The sequence below is a fragment of the Aethalodelphis obliquidens genome, unplaced genomic scaffold (genome assembly GCF_003676395.1).
Source record: "Aethalodelphis obliquidens isolate GAN/ISIS:26980383/991018 unplaced genomic scaffold, ASM367639v1 scaffold7, whole genome shotgun sequence".
Lineage (NCBI taxonomy): Eukaryota > Metazoa > Chordata > Mammalia > Artiodactyla > Delphinidae > Aethalodelphis > Aethalodelphis obliquidens.
Window position 1 is genome coordinate 6,560,077 of NW_020837951.1, and position 18,301 is coordinate 6,578,377.

Below are 18,301 nucleotides of genomic sequence, written 5' to 3' on the forward strand. Positions count from 1 at the left end.
CACAGAAGTGTCTGCTACAGTCCCTAAAGTCTAGAAACACAGCAAAAAGAATTCAAACGTGCTACAACAAATAGACACAATCAGTAGCTCAACTTAAGGTCTGTATTTTGACAGAATGGGCTACGGCTTACGGGCAATTTCTGGAAAGTTAGCTGAAACCTCATTCTTTTGTCCATGCATTCATTCACTCATTCGTTCATCAGTCGATATTTATCGGACACTGATTCTGAGTCAGGCCCTCGCCCACCCCAGAAAGGACAGCAGAATGAAAGAGAGGGGTAAGGATGTCATTGTACCAACAAAGTGGCATCTTTCCTAATTTAGAAGTTAGGTGTTACCTGCAAACTTCCGTCCTTTAATCTTCCCTGGGAACAGGGTAGTGATGAAGGTCCCCCATTGTTGGGTGACGGCAGAACCCAAAGCCCCTGAAGAGGATTCGGCCTGTTCCTTGGGTCAAGGAGGACTTATGAATGAATTCACCCACCCATCCTGCCTTCCTGTGATCACTCAGCCTGCAGCCTCCGAGCACCTCCTTGGTTCCAGGGCCTGTGAAAATTCCAGGGGTGCGGTGGTGAATGAGACGGAGCCCTGCCCCTAGGAGCTCGCTGTCTGGAGGGGGAGATGGTGGTACCCTGGCAGAGTCCAGAGGCAGGCTCCAAGCCCTGCGGAGAGGGGGCGAGGCTGCGGCCTGCTGGGTCTTGGAAAGCTTTCTGGAGGAGGCGCAATCGGATATTCACCCCAAGGCCTCTGGGCCCCAGATGTGAGCTTCTGGCACAGAGCAGACCTGGCTGAACCCCATAACTGGCTGCTTGGCAGAGGACCCTGGCAAACCCAGGCTTGCTCTGGCCCATTTGCATATCATTTGCATCTATCTGCATATGCGGTGGCACAGCCTGGTCTCTTATGCATTTAAATTGCGAGTTATTTGTCTCTCTTTGAAAGCTCTCATTTTTTTCCCAAGGGTGGGCTGGCTACATTTCCCCTCCTTGTCTTTATAATGCAAGACTCTGTTGAGTTTGCCAACCGTGGTGCAAGGCTGTAGATCTGGGGTACGATATACGTGTTTGCTATTCTGACTTTCAGAATACTTTGTTATTTTTAAGGGCTCCATGGCAGCCTGGTGCAAAAGGGAGTATTGAGCATGTGTACCCCATGTTACAGATGGGGAAACTGAGGCAGAGAGTGATTAAGTGAGGTGCCCAACCTCATTTCCCACGTTGGAGGCAGGACCATGGCTAGGCGTCAGGCTGCCCGATGTCTGAGCCCACATTGAGAGGACTTTTAGAGGTCAGCGCTTCATATGGACGGTGGAAGGAGATCCAGAGAGGGGGAGGGGCCTGCCGAAGGCCATTGGCTGGTCTGGAATGCAGGCTTGGCTTCCACAGCTCTGCCCTTCTGTCAAGGGAATTGTTTTGGTTGCTGTGTTGACGGCATTTGCCCCTCCAGAGGGGCACCCTCCCCATAAATACCATTGATATATTGGTGTCTCCTTATTCGGGTTGCTGTTTAAGCCTGGTGAGTATCACCCAACCCAGCCCAGCCCATTTGATCAGGACTTGACTTAGCCCAGATACGAGTTGGCAGGAGTCCTTGTCGGTCTTCTAACGGGGGACATTCTGCTGCCGAAAAGGCAGAGTTAGGACCATCCCAGAGGATGCAGGTCTCTCGCTGCCCTTAGAAGATGCACCTCTGACATGACTGTGAAACCAAACTTGAAGACATCAGCTTGTCTCTTAAAATGTGTCATTTTGAGAGTGGGGATTTACTCTTAAAATGAGTGCGGATTTACTCTTAAAAGGAGTGGGGATTTACTCAAGGTCAATACTGGGTCTGGCTGATCATGATGTCATTGGGGATCTTTGCTTGTAAGAACAGAACTGCTAATTCACTGCTAATAACATCTTCCATCTATTGAGCACATTACCATGTGTAGACATGGGTCTGGGCTTTTGCTCAGGTTACTTCCATTCCTCATCCGGAAGACAGGGACTGTTATTCCTGTTACACAAGTGAGGCCACTGAGGCTCAGTGAGATGAAGAACTTCGTTCAAGGTCACACAGCAAAGTATCCGAATCAAGACTGAACCGTTTGAATGGCTGGCTCCAGACCCCAGCACAATGGCCTGCATTTTCCACTAAACCGTATTGCTTCCAATGTCAAGTCTAAAACTAGACCTAAACACGAGCGCTAAATTATGTCTTAGGCAACATGATGGAGTGATTTATAAAGCATAGACTTGCTGGTAGTAGAAGAGTCGTTTATATCAGATTAACTTCCTGCTGGTAACAATTATAAAATCTGGACAAAAGTATATAAAACAGATTTGCTTGGAACTATTGGAGAGTGACCAAAAGCAGAGTGACTAGAGGAGATATGACCCTTGAAACCAGGACACTCTACTGGTGAGAGACACATTTATCTGGATTTTCCCCTGAGGGCATTCCCTAGTTTACGTTGTGCATGGGGGATAGAACTCAAGCAGAAAGCAGAAGCCTTATTGACTGAGGAGTAAGAAGTTGGAGTTCAGGGCCTGCAGAGCAGTGGAAATTGAGAGAGGGAGAAATCCCAGAAAACAGAGCTGCAGAGGGAGCAAACTTCCCTCAGATTCCTGGCTGACTCTGGTGTGGGGCATGACTCCAAGGAGCTCAGGGGAAAACACAGCCGGAGGGCTGAAAGAGCTGAGCAGAGATTTCTGCAGCTGCTTGGCATTGGGGATCCAAATTTTCTAGTTCAAATATCACCCAGTTAGAGTGGCTTGGTAAACATGCTAGCCTCTTCACTGAGATCCCGGGAGACCATTACTTAGGAGTATGGACCAAAATAAACCTGCCCTAACAAAGTCTAAAACCAGGGCTTCACGAGATCGAGGTGAATGGCCAACAATTAAACAGAAATGAGATACAAAACTCTTCAGAGGAAGATAACACAATCCAGAAGCTCTACATTATAGCATCACAATGTCCAGAATAAAATTAAAAATTATTATTGATAGACATGGAAAGAAACAGGAACATGTGACACAGGGACAAGACTTTTTTAAAAGTCAGTAGAAACAGATCCAAAGGCGATCTAGACGTTGGAATTAGTTGGCAGATTTTTAAATCATTAAGATAAATGTGTTAAAGAATTTACAGGAAAAGGCAATGGATGAAGGTGTGGGAAATTTCAGAAGCGTATTAGTTTCCTAGGGCTGCCAGAATGAACTACCACAAACTGGGTGGCTTACAACAACAGAAATGTATCCTGTCACAGTTCCAAAGGCTAGAAGTCTGAAATCCAGTTGTTGGCAGGGTTAATTCCTTCTGAGAGCTCTGAAGGGGTATCTGTTCCATGCTTCTCTCCTAGCTTCTGGTGACTGCCAGCAATCCTTAGCATTCCTTGGCTTGCAAGAATTTCAGTCTCTGTCATCACATGATGTTCTCCCCGTGTCTCTCTGCTTTCCTTATAAAGACACCAGTCATATGGGATTAAGGGCCCACTTTATTCCAGTATGACCTCACCTTAATTTGCCTAATTACATCTGTAGTGACCCTGTTTCTAAATAAGGTCATATTTTGAAGTACGGGGGGTTAGCACTTCAACATATCTTTTTTTTCGGAGGGTGACGTAATTCAACCCATAACAAGAGGAGATGTGGAAACTTTTTTTCTTAAAAAACAGGCTCATATCAAATTCTAAACTTGAAAATACAATAACTGAAGTTGAACACTCATTGGATGGGACTAGACCCAATACAAAAAGGATCAGTGAGTTTAAAAACAGATCAATAGAAATTATCTATACTGAAGCACAAAGAGAAGAATGATTGAAAAAATGAACAGAGTCTCAATAACCTATGTGACAGCATCAAGCAGTCTTAACATACGTGTAATTTGAGTCCCAGAGGCGGGAAGAGAGATAATGGAGCAAAAAAAATGGTTTTTTTTTTTTTTTGATGAAATATTGGCTGAGAATGTTCCGTGTTTGAAAAAGCAGTCAACCTGCAGATCCAGGACGTTCAGCAAACCCTAACCAGGATAGATACAAGGAAAATCACACTCAGGCACATCATGGTCAGACTGCCGAAAACCAAAGATGAAGAGAGAATCTGGACAACAGCTAGAAAAAAATATGTAATAATTATGTATAGGAAAACAATGATGCAAAAGACAACAGACTTCTCGTGAAAATAATGCAAGTCAGAAGACAATAGAACAATTAACCACAGATGAAGTTAAAATCTGTCAACTTAGAATGCTAACAGTGAAAATATATTTCAAAATGGAAAAATCAAAACATTCTTGAATAGATAGAGAATTTGTTTCCAGTAGACCTGAATTCTAAGAAATGCTAAAGAAAGGTCTTTAGGCTTAAGGAAAATGATACCAGATAGAACCGTAGAAAATTCACAAGGAAATTTTTACAGGAAAAAGTAGCACTGGGAATGGTAAATATGTGAATAGATACAAAAGACTCTTCCTTTTCTTAACTTCTTTAAAAATTAATTGCCTCCTTAAAGGAAAATGACAGTTTTTCTGGGATTTATATCACATATAAAGTAAAATATACAACTATAATAACACAAAGTACAGGAGAGGATGAAATGGAATTCTATTTTTGTAAAGTCCTTACAGAATACACGAAGTGGTGCATTATCATTGGAAGGTAGACTGTGATAACTTAAGAATGAACATCGTAATCCCTTTAAGAGCAGCCCAAAATTTAAAGAGGTGGAGCTAAAAAGCAAACAGGGAAGACAGAATGGAATGTTTATAAAAATACTTGATTAACCCAACCGAAGGCAGTCAAGGAAGAACAAAGGAAAAAAGAAGAGAGGGGACAAATAGATAACAAGTAGAAGGATGACAGACATAAACCCACCCACAATAATAAGTACGTTAGGGCTTACCTGGTGGCGCAGTGGTTGAGAGTCCGCCTGCCAATGCAGGGGACATGGGTTCGTGCCCCAGTCTGGGAGGATCCCACATGCCGCGGAGCAGCTGGGCCCGTGAGCCATGGCCGCTAAGCCTGCGCGTCCGGAGCCTGTGCTCCGCAACGGGAGAGGCCACAACAGTGAGAGGCCCGTGTACTGAAAAAAAAAAAAAAAGTACATTAAATGTAAAAGCTCTAGACTCTCCAACTGAAGACAGATATTGTCAGACTTGATTTTAAAAATAGTCATGTCTGAGTTATTGGCGTGTTAAGTAGGAGAATTAAATGAGGTTGTGCACCAAAGCTCTGAGCAGAGGGCCTGGCCCATGGTGGGTGCTTCTTAAGTGAAAACTCTGAACTTATTTTGCAATCCCTTTCCTGCAAACCTGTCGATGAACTTCTCATGGGGAGGCCCCAGTCAGCCACGCACAGAGCATCATGCCCAGCTGGGCGTTCATCCAGCCAGACTTTGCTGAGCAACAGCTTCATACCAGACAGTCAGGACCGTTCTCACCGGCATGTGGATTACACGTCTGCTTTTCAGGAGCAGGGAATGACCCTCCTCCTCTACCTGCTCCAAACCTGGGAGGTGGGGGAGGGCTTAAGGTACAAAGAAGTGGATCCTCAAAGCTAGGACTGGAGCTGAGCTTCCCTGAGGCTGCCTGGGGTCAGTGGCCTGTGGCTGGTGAGGCTGCCTCATGCTGCCCAGTACCCTCTTCTTACCTGGAAGCTGGTGCCAAGGCCTCCACCAATCTCCAGTGCCCCAGGGCTACAGGCAAGGCTTCTTCCCCCAGAGGAGCTCTCGATCTCTGGCTTGGAAGGCCAGCCCTTTCTTACGCCTGGCGTCTAGTTCCCTCCAGCCAAGCCCAGGCACCTAGGTTACCACTTGCAAGTTGGCCTGTGTGGGCAAGGAAAGGGGGCCAGGTGACGCTGAGCTGCGTTTCTACGTGTCCTTCTCCTCCCCCCATGTCTGGCCTCTCAGTTGAGTCCAGAGCCTTGAGGACCACGGTGCTATTTCTAGCAACTTCCAGACTGTCTAGTCCATTGGTCTCTCCCTCCTCCAAATCCCCAGTCACTAACCCTCCTCCCACCTGTGGGTAATTCTACTCTGATCTCTAACACCACAGACTAATTTTGCTTGTTTTTGTCCTTTATGTAAACGTCTTTTCCACATTACGTTCATGAGGTTCATCTCTACTGTTGTGGCTCGTTGTACATCATCCATCCTTAAAGCTGCCCAGCCATCCACCGCAGGACTAGTCTACAAATTGTCTGTTCTACAGCTCCAGGATATTTGGATTCATTCCAGCAGCCCTACTGTGTGAATAGCGCTGCTGTGAATATCCCCAGTCACATCTTTGGAGAACGCAAGGATCAACTTCTGTTAGGTACATGCCTTGGAGTGGAAGTGTGGGTCAGAGGATAGGGCATGCCCAACTTGAGCAGACCTGACACATGCTTCCCACAGTGGTTGTACCAATTCACATACCCGCCAGCTGGGTGTGAGTTCCAGTTGCTCCACGTGCTTACCAACACTTGACGTTGTCAGTCTTCCTCACTTTAGCTTTTCTTGTGTCTGATGTGGTAGCTCACTGTGGTCTTAATTTGCATTTCCCCTTGATGAGTTACGGAGCTGATCACTTTATCATGCATTTGCCGGTTGGCTATTCACTTGTGAAGTACTCTAATTCATTTCCTCCATTTTTCTCTTGAGCTGTCTGCCTCTTTCTTCTTAGATTATAAAGCCAGCCTGCTCTGCCCCACAGACTCAAAGCCATCATAGTTCGGTCACACTTGCACTGTAGGTAGTGACAGGGTTTCAAACAAAGGATACATTATATGAAATTAATCTGATTTGAATTGATTTTGTATTTGATCGACCAATTTGTCTTGGTTTTATGGTTGTATAAGAGCTATAAGGAGTTTATGCTTCATTTAATGTTTGTACCTGTCCGAATGACACCACAGTAAAAATCACTTAAGGCAACAAAGAAGGCTCATGAGGTCCCCTCTCCTCTTGGTAACCAGGAGGAAAATTTCAAAACACAAATCCAATCTGGTAACTCCCTTGCTTAATGTGACTCAAAGGATCCCTTCTGTCTGGGATGGAGACGAGCCTGCTCAGCCTGACTCCCGTCATCCCTGCTCCCCTCATCCCTGCTCTCCTGTGTCATCCACTGAAGCTGTTGCCCCTTCCTGGACCGTGATCTCTCACGCTGGGCTTTCACTCTGCACAGGCCCCCAGCTCTTGCTGCTCCCTGTTTTGGAGCAGCCTCTGCCCTTGGCCACCTTCCCCTTTCTTTGCTTAGAGTTGATTCCTTGCTCAGACCTCAGCTCAACTGTTACTTCCCAGGGAAGCCCATCCTTTCAAGGATGGCCCTGAAACACACCATCCCAGCTGACGCTTTTCTTCTTTGCATAAAATCAGCTGCAATTTTTTATTTCTTTGTGGCATTCTTCCCTCCTACACCGCAGGTTCCACAAAGGCAGGGACGGCATTTCCCTGCCTCCCCCAACCCCGCTTTTTTTCTCTAGTGCTTGGCAGTTAGTGAGTGTTCAATACATGTTTGTTGAGTGACTTAATGACCTGAGCTTGTGTAACCCTCTCAATTGTATTGATGCTGAAAGGCAGGGAGGGCCCAAGGTCATGCATGCAAGCACAGGGAAGGGCTAGAGGCAGGCCTGGGGCCCAGCTCTTCTTGTCCAATCACATGAACGTGAAGGAGAGTCCTCTGGGTAGCAAGATGGGGGCCAGGGTCACCTCTTCACCGGCCCGGAAGACCCTTAAGGATAATCCAGTCCAATTCTTTTGTGCTTCAAATGAGGAAACTAAGAACCAAAAAGAAGACGGGGATTGTCTAGAGGCACATGGTGAGGCAGGAGGTTGGTGGGGTCTGGGACCCGTGGGACCTGATACTCAGCATTCTTTCCGCTGCCCCACACTCTCGTGGAGCAGGAGACCAAGGTGGGCGAGGGTTGCTGTTTTCATGATCCTGACTGGGAGCCTCTGAGCGTGGCTAGGAGTCCCAGCCGGATGTAGACAGGAGACTGATGACAAAGGCCTTCCTCGTCCTCCTCCAGTGTCCATCTCGAGTCCTATGGGGTCGTATTGAATTCTTGTCTATGGGAAGGTGAGAGAGGACAGGAACATTCTGGAATAAAGACTGAGGATCCTCCAAGTGAGGCAGGAAGGACAATTCAGAGCTGAGGAAAACTCTAGCTGCCTGGTAAATGCCCACTTGTCCCTGTCCTGGTCTGGGTGGTTGTGGGGTTGGGCGAGAACGAATTGCAGTAGTTTACGTAACCCTATCTGGGCAGAGGCAGACGGCTTTTTTTTTGCCACTCTACGCAGCCTGCAGAACCCTGGTTCCCGACCAGGGATTGAACCTGCGCCCTCGGCAGTGAAAGCGCAGAGTCCTCACCACTGGACCGCCAGGGAATTCCCCAGATGACATTTTTTTTTTTTTTTGCGGTACGCGGGCCTCTCACTGCTGCGGCCTCTCCCGTTGCGGAGCACAGACTCCGGACGCGCAGGCTCAGCGGCTATGGCTCACGGGCCCAGCCGCTCCGCGGCATGTGGGATCTTCCCGGCCCTGGGCACGAACCCGTGTCCCCTGCATCGGCAGGCGGACTCTCAACCACTGCACCACCAGGGAAGCCCCCCAGATGACATTTTTAAAATTGAAATTTCCATTGAGATCATTGTAGACTGACGTGCAGTTATCAGAAATGACACAGAGATCCCCTGTACCCTTCACCCAGTTTCCCCCAATGGAATCACCGAGCAGAGCTATAGGACAAAGATCACAGCTGGGCTGTGGGCATTGACACAACCCACCGATCTTACTCCAATTTCCCAGTTTTACTTATAATATTTTGTGTGTGCGTTTAGTTCTATACAGTTTTATCACAGGTTTGTGGATCCTCCGTCACAGTCTCACAGTCGGGATACAGAACTTGTCCATCAGCACAAGGATCCCGCCTGTCGCTCTTTTATGACCACATGCCCGTTCCATCCCCATCCAGCCTGTCCCTAATCTGTCCTCCATGGCTAACATTTTGTGATGCCGAAAATGTTATGTAAAGGGAATAGTAGAGTATGTAACCTTTTGGGATTGGTTTTTCCCCTAGGCAGATGCCACTTTTGGGGCCAGCATCCTGTCGGGAGGATTGCAGAGCCCCAGGGCGTGGGCTCTGTTACTCTTCCAACTGAGCAAAGTGACCCCTTGAAACTCCAGAGCCAGCACTCTTGGTGGCCACAGCGGGGAACGCGTCCTCCAGGAGAGGAGGGTGAGGTGGGCTGGGGGTCCCCTGCCCCTTCCTCAGCCCTGCTGTGACCCAGCCTGTCCTCTGCTGCCCTGTCTGGGGTAGGTCTCTGTCTCCACTCCGTCCCCAGGGCTGTCTCTTTCCTCCACAGAGAGGCAGTAACTGGAGACACTGCTTGGCTACTGAGAAGCTGTGTGACTTGCACGGTGGCCCCATCCTCGGAACCTGTCTCCCCCCCGGGGAAAACGGGGAGGCGGGGGAAGGTTCGCACCCTGCAAATCCGCGAAGATGCAATGAGGCAGCATGTGAGGAGCAGTCAGCAAAGCGCCAGGCGCAGAGTGAGCCCCAGCACACAGTCGCCCACCGCCCCATTTGGCAATGAATTATGTATGGCCTTCTGGCAGCCCTGTTCACTGGGGCTGTGTGCCTTCTCCAAGCTTCTCCCCGGCCTCTCTCTCCAGCGAGGGGTGCAGGCACCCCCAGGGGGGCGGGCAAGGTTCTTTGTCTCTCCTGCAAGGACCTGATCCGCTTCTGGTGGCGGCCGACATCTCAGTCCCCTGGATGCCCATTTCAGAGGCTGGAGAACCAAGGTCTGGGATCAGCTCAGGAACATAGTAATGATGATGATAATAATAACAGCAGCAGCATCGATAATAACAGTAATGGTGATGACACCAGCTGTGCTTTATTGAGTCTTTCTGATGTGCGAGGCACATTTAACAGACAATCGTTCATTCAGCAAAAATCAGAGTGCCCATCTGTGCCAGCGCTGTCCTAGGTCCTGGGGCAAAGTGGGTGACAGCACACAGTCCTGCCCACGCGAAACTTGGATTCTGCCGTGGGAGAGCAGGCAATTAACAAATGAGTAATTTAATCAATGATGCATCAGATGTTAGAGGCTGGGAACAAAGAGAAAGGAGAACAAGAGGGGCGGGAGGAGACTGGGACGGCCAGGGCAAGGCGTGCTGGAGGAGAGTCCTGAAGGAGGTGAGAGAGCGATCTTGTGAGATGTCTGGGGAGGAATATTCCAGAAAGGAGCAGCAAGTGCCAAGGGCTTGGGGCAGGACAAGAGCCTGTGTCTGAGGCCCTGCGGGCTGGCTGGTATCATGAGAAGCAGCAAATTCTTAGGTCATAGGGAGGGTGGGAGGGAGGGAGACGCAAGAGGGAAGAGATATGGGAACATATGTATATGTATAACTGACTCACTTTGTTATAAAGCAGAAACTAACACACCATTGTAAAGCAATTCTACTCTAATAAAGATGTAAAAAAAAAAAGTTCTTAGGGCAACTGTGTGAGCCGACTACCACCATTGCCCCACTTTAGAGATGAGAAAACTGAGATTTGGAGTATTTATGTCTTTGTTCAAAAGTTTTGCTGCAGATGTGTTAACGAGTTCGATTACGGGGGTGCCCCACCCTTCATTGGCAGTATTAGGAGCGATGTGGTCTATGTGTCATGCTTTCCTCCTACAACTGGAAACATTCTGAGCTCTGGACCCATCCGCCCAGGGATTTGGGGTCCGGGATGGTGGGCCTGTGTGGTCTTCACCATAAGTGCTCCTGTACCATCCCCATCAGCCTTATATCATGTCCCTGTTCCTGTTCTTCTCCTCTTCCAGCCTGTGAACTCCCAGCGTCAGATACACAGTTCAGCGTTTCAGTCTAGAGACGGGAGGTGCTGTCTCTGCATGTCCATGGCTCCCGGTTAGGCCCAGGCTTCGCATTCCAAGTCAAGACCCAGGCCCATTGCTGCAGGCAGGCCCGGAGGTGGCAGGCTGGGAGCTCATCGGTGGATCTGCCAGTGTTGGCCACTGGCGGCCGAGAGGCGTACAGGCGTGGACTCACGCTGTCTGACATTTTTGTCGATGGCCTGGATGAGGACTGAATGGTGAGAGTCCCCCTTCTGTTTCCAGCTGGGGGCGGAGGGTGTAAGCAGCCTACGGGGAAGGAGTCGGTGCAGAATCAAAATGACTCTGCAGACTGGAAGAGCGGCTGGAGATGAGGACAGATCTGCTTGGGAAGGAAAACCCGGTCAACAGCGGCCTCCTCCTGGCCTCCTCCCCAGCCTCCCTGCCTCCAGCTTTGCCCCTTTAATCCATCCTGCAAAGGTTCCAGATGAATCTTCCCAGTTAATCTTCCTACCTGAGCTGCCCAACCTTCGCTGCTGACCTCGCTTCCAAAGGCCACTTGGTACCTGGCCCCACTGTCTCCTTCCCAGAGCACACACCTGGCTCCCCTCACCTCCACGCCTTCGTCCTCACTATGTCCACGTCTGGAATGCCACTGAAGGCAAACACATGGGCCAACCCCCAACATCAGAGGAGACCATCCTTCTAAAACTCCTCAGGGTCTCTCTCTGATCCACCCAGCCTACCCCATTCCACATCCTCCTGGTTATGACAGCCCTGCAGTTCCCTAACCAGCCTCCCCGCCTTGGGATAGGTCCCACCTCCCAGCAGCCTGGCAGTTGAGGCCCTTCCTAATTGCAGCTCCAGCCTCATGGCTCCCCCAACTCCCTCCTTGGCCCCTGCATCTGTTCAGTCCAACAAAGCTGCTTAGGGACCTCTGGTTCTCTGAGATGACCCTGTTCCTCTCTCACTTAGGGGCCTTCTTATGTGTGGTTCCCTCTGCCTGGAACACCTTTCCCTTCCCTCTTAAGCTGCCCAACTCTTATGTATCCTCCAGGACAGTGTTGATTCAACCTCCTCCAGGAAGCCTTCTTGGATTCAGGGTCCCTCCCCTTGACCCCCAGAGGCCCTGCCTCCCTCACATCATCATAATTCCCCGTCTACTTTGAAAGTGACTGATTTGCCAGTTCCCTCTAGGCCAGGGTCTCATGAGGACAGAGCCCCACATTGTCTCCCCCAGCCTAGCCAGGGCTCAAGAAAGCCCAGAGGGAAGAAGTCGGAAATGGAATCGCAACATTTATTGAGCTTTTACTCAAGGCCAAGCCTTTCATGTGCAGCACGTGGATTACTAGGCCTTTCTGAAGTGGAGTTAGGTCACCATCTGGCCACACCCAGCAGCCCTGGGCTATTCTCCTTTAATGTAAATAATGGGCAGAATCCCGGATCCTATCTAACAGCATTATGAGGATAAAGGGAATAGTACCTGTAAAGTGCTAATCTCAGCCACAGGTATTCAGTAAGCATTTAATGCTCCTATTGCTATTAATTACTGGGGCTCTGGAGCCAGCCTCTGTGGCTTCAAATCTAGGCTCCTCCACTTGCTTGGCTTTGTGACTTTGGGCAAGTTACTTAACCTCTCTGGGCCTCGGTTTCCTCATCTGTAAAATGGGACAAATCATAGGCTTCTGCGCACGTGTGTGCTTTCTCTCTCTCTCTCTCTCTCTCTCCCTCTCTCTCTCTGCTGTTGGGAGGATTAAATAAATGGCGCGGGGAGAGGGCCGAGCAAAGGCTGCCTGTTATTATTACTGTCTCAAAATCACACTGAGGGTCTCGATTCTGATCCCAGTGAGGACATTCCAGATTCTGGAAAATCTTCCAGAATTACTGGTCTGAGTTGGGGCAGGGACAAATCTTAGAACTTGTGAAAATTCACTTCCCACCCCCTGTATCTCCTGAAAGCACTCTATCCACGGCTGATGGTCAGAGTCACCAGGAGGTTCTTCCTTGGACCTCTGGTGATTCCTCTGGGTTCCCATCCAAGCCTGGATGGAAGGAGGAGGGGAGGAGCCGATGAATCCCAGAGCTTCCCAGCTCAGCACAGAATCCAGCAAGGTGAGCGGCCTGGGCTCCTGGGGGGCCGACAGTCCGGAGGGTTTGCTGGGCTCAGTCTCCTCCAAGGCCTCCCAGCCACAGCCCATGCAAAAACACTTTTGTTCCCTGATTTCAGGCCTGGGGACCAAAAGGGGCGCGTGTGAGTCTGAGGGTGGGAGGGGGAGAGGGAGAGAGAGAGGTAGGGTCTGAGCAGGAGAGAGCCAGGACAGACGGGGACCCCGGGCAGCCAGAGAGGGGAAGGGGTGTGGGAAACACAGGGCGTGGGGCAGGGCCGGCAGCGCTGGGAAAGGGAGCCTCGGGGAGGCCAGCGAGGCGCGGGAGAGGGAGGCCTCATACCAGACACTGTCTAGACGCAGCAATTATTGTCAGCTCGGAACACCCAGGCTCTGCCGGCTCAGCTGAAAGGGAGCGTAACAAAGGGCCGAGAGAGGAAGAAAGCGGGGAGGAAGGCGCCCGCGGAGCCGGCTCCTCGCCTGTCGGGCTCTTTCTCTGCCCGGCTTACCCCCCTTTGTGCTCCATCGATGTGAAAGCCAGCTCAGAGATGCCTGATGGGGACCCGGCTCCTCCTGGGCCCAGACGGCCAGGCCAGAGTCACTGTGTGTGGGTTTTGGGGAGGGAGAGAAGGGTGTCCTGGCGGGGAAATGCATTTTGCACTTGAGTTTCTTTATTTGGAGGGCGGTGGGAACCGAATCCCAAATCCCAGCAGGCCTGAGAATGTGAACCCTTCCTTTTGTGTAGGGCCAGTTACAGATTTCTCTGAGCCTCTGTTTTCTCATCTGCAAAATGGGAACAATACCACCACCTGACCCGTGGCAAGTCCAATTCTCTTCCACGTTGGAGGGCTGCAGCCCACACCCCTCTTCGTCGTACCGATGGGGAAGCTTCAGGGCCCCAAGTGAACTGGGACAGGCCCCTTTCCTTGCTAAAGGCCTTACCTCCATAGTTTCTCTGCCTCTGCCATTATTATCCCCATTTTGCCGATGAAGAAACTGAGGCACAGAGGCCAGAGCTCTCAGCCCACCAGGCAGCAATGGGTATGGATTCAGGTTTGTTTGTTAATCTTTTTTTTTTTTTCTTTGCGGTACGTGGGCCCCTCACTGTTGTGGCCTCTCCCGTTGCGCAGCACAGGCTCGGGACGCACAGGCTCAGCGGCCATGGTTCACGGGCCCAGCCGCTCCGCGGCATGCGGGATCCTCCCGGACCGGGGCACGAACCTGTGTCCCCCGCATTGGCAGGTGGACTCCCAACCACTGCGCCACCAGGGAAGCCCTGTTCCTTAATCTTAACCATGACTTTATGATGTGTACCTGCCCTAGGGGGTTGGGTGCTAAAGGTAGGTAGCAGGACTGATGGGAAAGCCACAGGTCCATGTGGTCCAAGAGTCTGAAGGTGGGGTCAGAGCTGCAGGTGGCCAGGCCACAGCCCCAGCTGAGCCACTGGACCCTCCTATTAAATGCAGCACTAGGCTGAGCAGATCTGCCCTCCCGTCCTGGGAGAGGACCAACCTGGGCCCTGAGTGGGGAGTGGGCACGGGTGACCCTGGGTTGCTGCAACAAGGCCTCCTCAGAACCTTGCAGTAGTTAAAAGCATACAGACATTTCCCTCCAGCCAATAACCTAGCACCGCCCACACCAGTTCCTTTGTTGGGGGGTGGTCAGATGCTGCTTCCAGTTTCCAGAATGGGGTGTGTGTGTGTGTGTGTGTGTGTGTGTGTGTGTGTGTGTGTGTGTCTAAGGAGTTCCAGAGCTGTGGCCAGGGGCTGAGGTCCTCCTCCATCCATCATCCCCCTGCTCTGGTCTGGCCTGGTCAGACCACTCTCCAGTCCTGGAGGATTTGGATGTGTCCCCCAGGTCCTGCCTCAAGTGAAGGGCAGGACACTCAGTGCAAGGGACACACACACAGTTACTCTCACTCACCCACCCCACAGGCTGTCCCAGAAGCGGGCTCATGACACGCCCCAGTCATGCCCATCCCCCCTCCGGCCTTGGGGTGCACGCCCCTGCCCGCCCTGGTCACTGTTTGCTAGGTACCCTCCCTGTGTCCTTCTTCTGTTCCCACATTTCCGCTGCTCAACACTGACTATAAGCTGAGTTCAGACGCCTTTGCCTGCAGTCAAGGCCACCATGACCAGACTCAGCCCCTCTTTCTGGAAGATTCAGCACATCCTGAGGTACCACATGCGGTTCCCCTTGCCCTTCTCCTCTCTGCGCCTTTGCTCAAGCTGTCCCTGCAGCCTGTTCCCACCTTGTCCCAACACAAATGCCTGACCTCCTGTGATCCTGCTCCCCGGGCTGCCCTCTGTCTCAGGGGACAGCCCCTGACTCTGTCCTTGCAGGAGCTGCAGCCTGGTACTTCCCTGTAGACCACCACTTCAGCCCCACACCAACTCCTGTCCTCTGGACCTCCCCAATCACGTCCAAGGCCAGCCTCCCCTCTGTCTCAGAAGCCGCTGCCCCGGGCCAGGCTGCCATCACTCTCCTGGGACCTTGATACCGCTCCTGTACCCACTCTTGTCCCCTACAGCCCAAGTGAACTTTACGGATCTGATCTCCTCACTCTGCTCTATAAAACTTCCAAAGCTTCCAGTCGCCTCTAGGACAAGGGCCTTGGTCGGCCACACTGATCCTCTCTTGGGCCTTCAGGTCTGTATCTTTGGGACCCCCATCCACGCCATCCTCACTCCCTCCACCAGTCACTCTTCCCTTCGTTAGTTAGCCCCTCCGGTCCTCAGGCACCCCTCCTCCCTCCTCCGGGATCCCTCCTAGGATCTCTGCAGAGATCAGGCCGTTGGGACCAGCCCTTTCAGCCCCTGTACAGTCCCCTCCCAGCCCACCGCCCTCTTGTCATAATTTACTGCATTATTCAGAATGGTTTGCGCAGCCTCAGCCTCCCCTGCAGGACTGTGAGCCCCGTGTGGACCCGGTTGTCTGTCCTGTTTGTCACTGTGACCCCAGCACCCTCCCCATAGGCCCCCTCACTGGGTTTGCTTTTCAGCTTGACTCCACCCCAAGGCAGGAGAAAGGGGGCCCGAGGTCCCTTCTGCCCTGCTTCCGCCCTTCTCTCCAGGAACCCCTCCCTGCAGAGGCCATGGGGTTTTCAGGGTGGCCCTCCTTGCCCCTCCCACAGTGATCACCACCCCGACAAGGGCAAGTCACCAGGCTGCTGTGCGCTGGAGCGCACCCTGCCCCCCACTCCCCAAGCCCCAGTGCCTTGCATAGCCCTGGGTTGGTGATACTCGAGGGGGCGCTGCTCTCAGCTCAGGCTTGGCAAGACCCGGATGGGTGGCCTGGGGGTGGGTCAAGCGGGAGCACCCCCGCCCCCAGCCAGGGGCCTGGGAGAGGAGCCAGAGGGGCGCAGGGAGGGGCTACAAGGGTGGCAGTGCCCTATTCCACATCCATTCCCCTCCCAGAGACCCCTCACCCCCAGCTGGCTTCCGCCACTCCAGCTGGCCCAGTCTCTCCCCGCACTCTCCTCCCTGATCCCACAGTCTGCCCCTTCCCCCCTTCTGCCTTCCCTCACCCCTCTCTCCTGCTCACCTTCCCTTTCCCTCCCCACCCCTTTCCCTCCCCCTCCCCCTCTCCATTCCCTTTCCCCATCCTCTCCTCTCTTCTGCCATCCTCTCCTCTTTTCTCTGAGTCCTTCTCCCTCGCCTCCTTCCTTTCTTCTTCCTGGGTTAAAAATAATCAACTTTCTGGGAAGCAGCAGCTCCTGCTGAGCCGCCCTCCCCACACTTGGGAGCCCCTGAGAATAGCTTTCTGCGGTTCTCAACTCGAGCCCCTCCTCTCCCCCACCCACCGCCCCTCTCCCCGCGAGCTGACTAATAAGCCCGGGCCGGCAGCAAAGCCAGCTAGGCTAGAAAGGCTTTAACCACTTCGTGCCCAGACAGCGGGATTGGCGCTCGGCCCCCTGCAGGCCGGCCGGGATGGGGACCCCGAGTCGTGGGCAGCCCCGGAAGCCGGCCAGGCAGCAGCCAGACCCGAAGCTCTGAGCCGCACGTAGTAGACGCTCAATTAATTTTGGTGCTTCGATGAACTTTGACCTGTGACCACCAAACCGGCTCCTCCAGCTGCTTTTGCAGCTAACTTGGGGCTTGGAGGCAGCGAAGCGACATCGCAGACACCCAAGGGATAGGGAGGGGCTGATACTTTGGGGTCACAAGGAGGGTGTGACTGGGCCGGTGAGTCTCCCTCCCCTTGGCCTGGCAGACTCCTTGCCCCCCCGCCCCGGAGCTGGGCACTGCCTGAGGGGGGCCAGGACTGTGCCCTCTACAGTGTGGGCCAAGGGCAGGGAGGGGCTGAAAACCGTCCTGGGATCCAAGAACGTCCACCGCTGGTCTGGTCTTCAGTGATCTTCTTGCAAAAGGGGAAACTGAGTCCCGGGGGAGGCAGTACGTCTCCGGGTTCCTGCCGCAGACCTTAAGGGATGCAGGGCCACCCGAGACCCTCAGCTCCACCACAGGGGTTTCTACGGGTGTAAGGCTGCGGGGTGGAGGGGCGGGGGACATCAAGGTCAAAGGTGAGGGGTAGGTGGGGAGGGAAAGAACTCAAATCCTGCGAGGACCCCGCCGGCTCCGCCCACTCCGCTAGGTCCCGGCATTACCTCATCGCGGCGCGTGCCCATTGGCTGGTTCCCCCGGAGGCCGGCCCAATGCGGCGAAGCTCGTTAACCCTTCCCGCCCCGCGGACTCAGCCTAGGCCATGCCAGTTGTCCCCGCGGCCCCACGCGGCCTTCGGGAGTCCACGGGCCACGGAGACCGGGAAGGGCACTTGGGGGGCTGGCCCGCAGGCAGAGAGCTCAGTGTTTAGAGCACAAGTTAGTCAGCCTCTCTCGGGCCCCATCCTCCTACAGGCTGTGTGACCTTGGGCAAACAACCTCACCTCCCTCAGCCTCCTCTACTTGTTTTCTCAGCTGTAAAAAGAAGTGAATGATGTAACTCCTGCCCTTCCTAATTCCTTTCCCAGTATTTGCCAAGTGCCGGGCACACGTGGGCTCCGTGTTCCACATTGCCTCCTCACTGCAAGAGGTACACTTATGATTATGGGTTTTCAGAAGAAGAAAGCGGCTCAGAGCAGAGAAGCGCCTCCCAAGGTCACACAGCACGAAAGTGACAGAGCTGGGATTTGACCCCAAGCCTGTGTGCGTTCTGAGCCTGGATTCCTACCCAATGCAAGATACTGTTTCTGCTGGGAGATGCTGCTTCTCGGAGCTCCTGGTCCCGCAGGAGGGACAGGACTCACATCCCCAGACAGGCCACGCAAGAGGAGACTGTGACCTAATAACACCAGTGACAAGCTGGAGAGCCAGGGCCTCCAGGGAGCGAAGGCTTCCTGCAGCAGGAGGGGCTGGAGGTGAACATTCAAAGGGGGAGGCGGGAGGACCCT

General features: G+C 52.5%; 1 long non-coding RNA gene across 1 annotated transcript; it reads left to right on the forward strand.

The window, feature by feature from the left end:
- The first annotated feature begins 15,205 nt into the window (after nt 1-15,205).
- LOC113619604 (uncharacterized) lies at nt 15,206-17,997 on the forward strand. The gene is made up of 2 exons (XR_003432445.1): nt 15,206-15,562; nt 17,882-17,997. It is a non-coding gene; the product is annotated as an uncharacterized LOC113619604 (long non-coding RNA).
- Nucleotides 17,998-18,301: the final 304 nt, after the last annotated feature.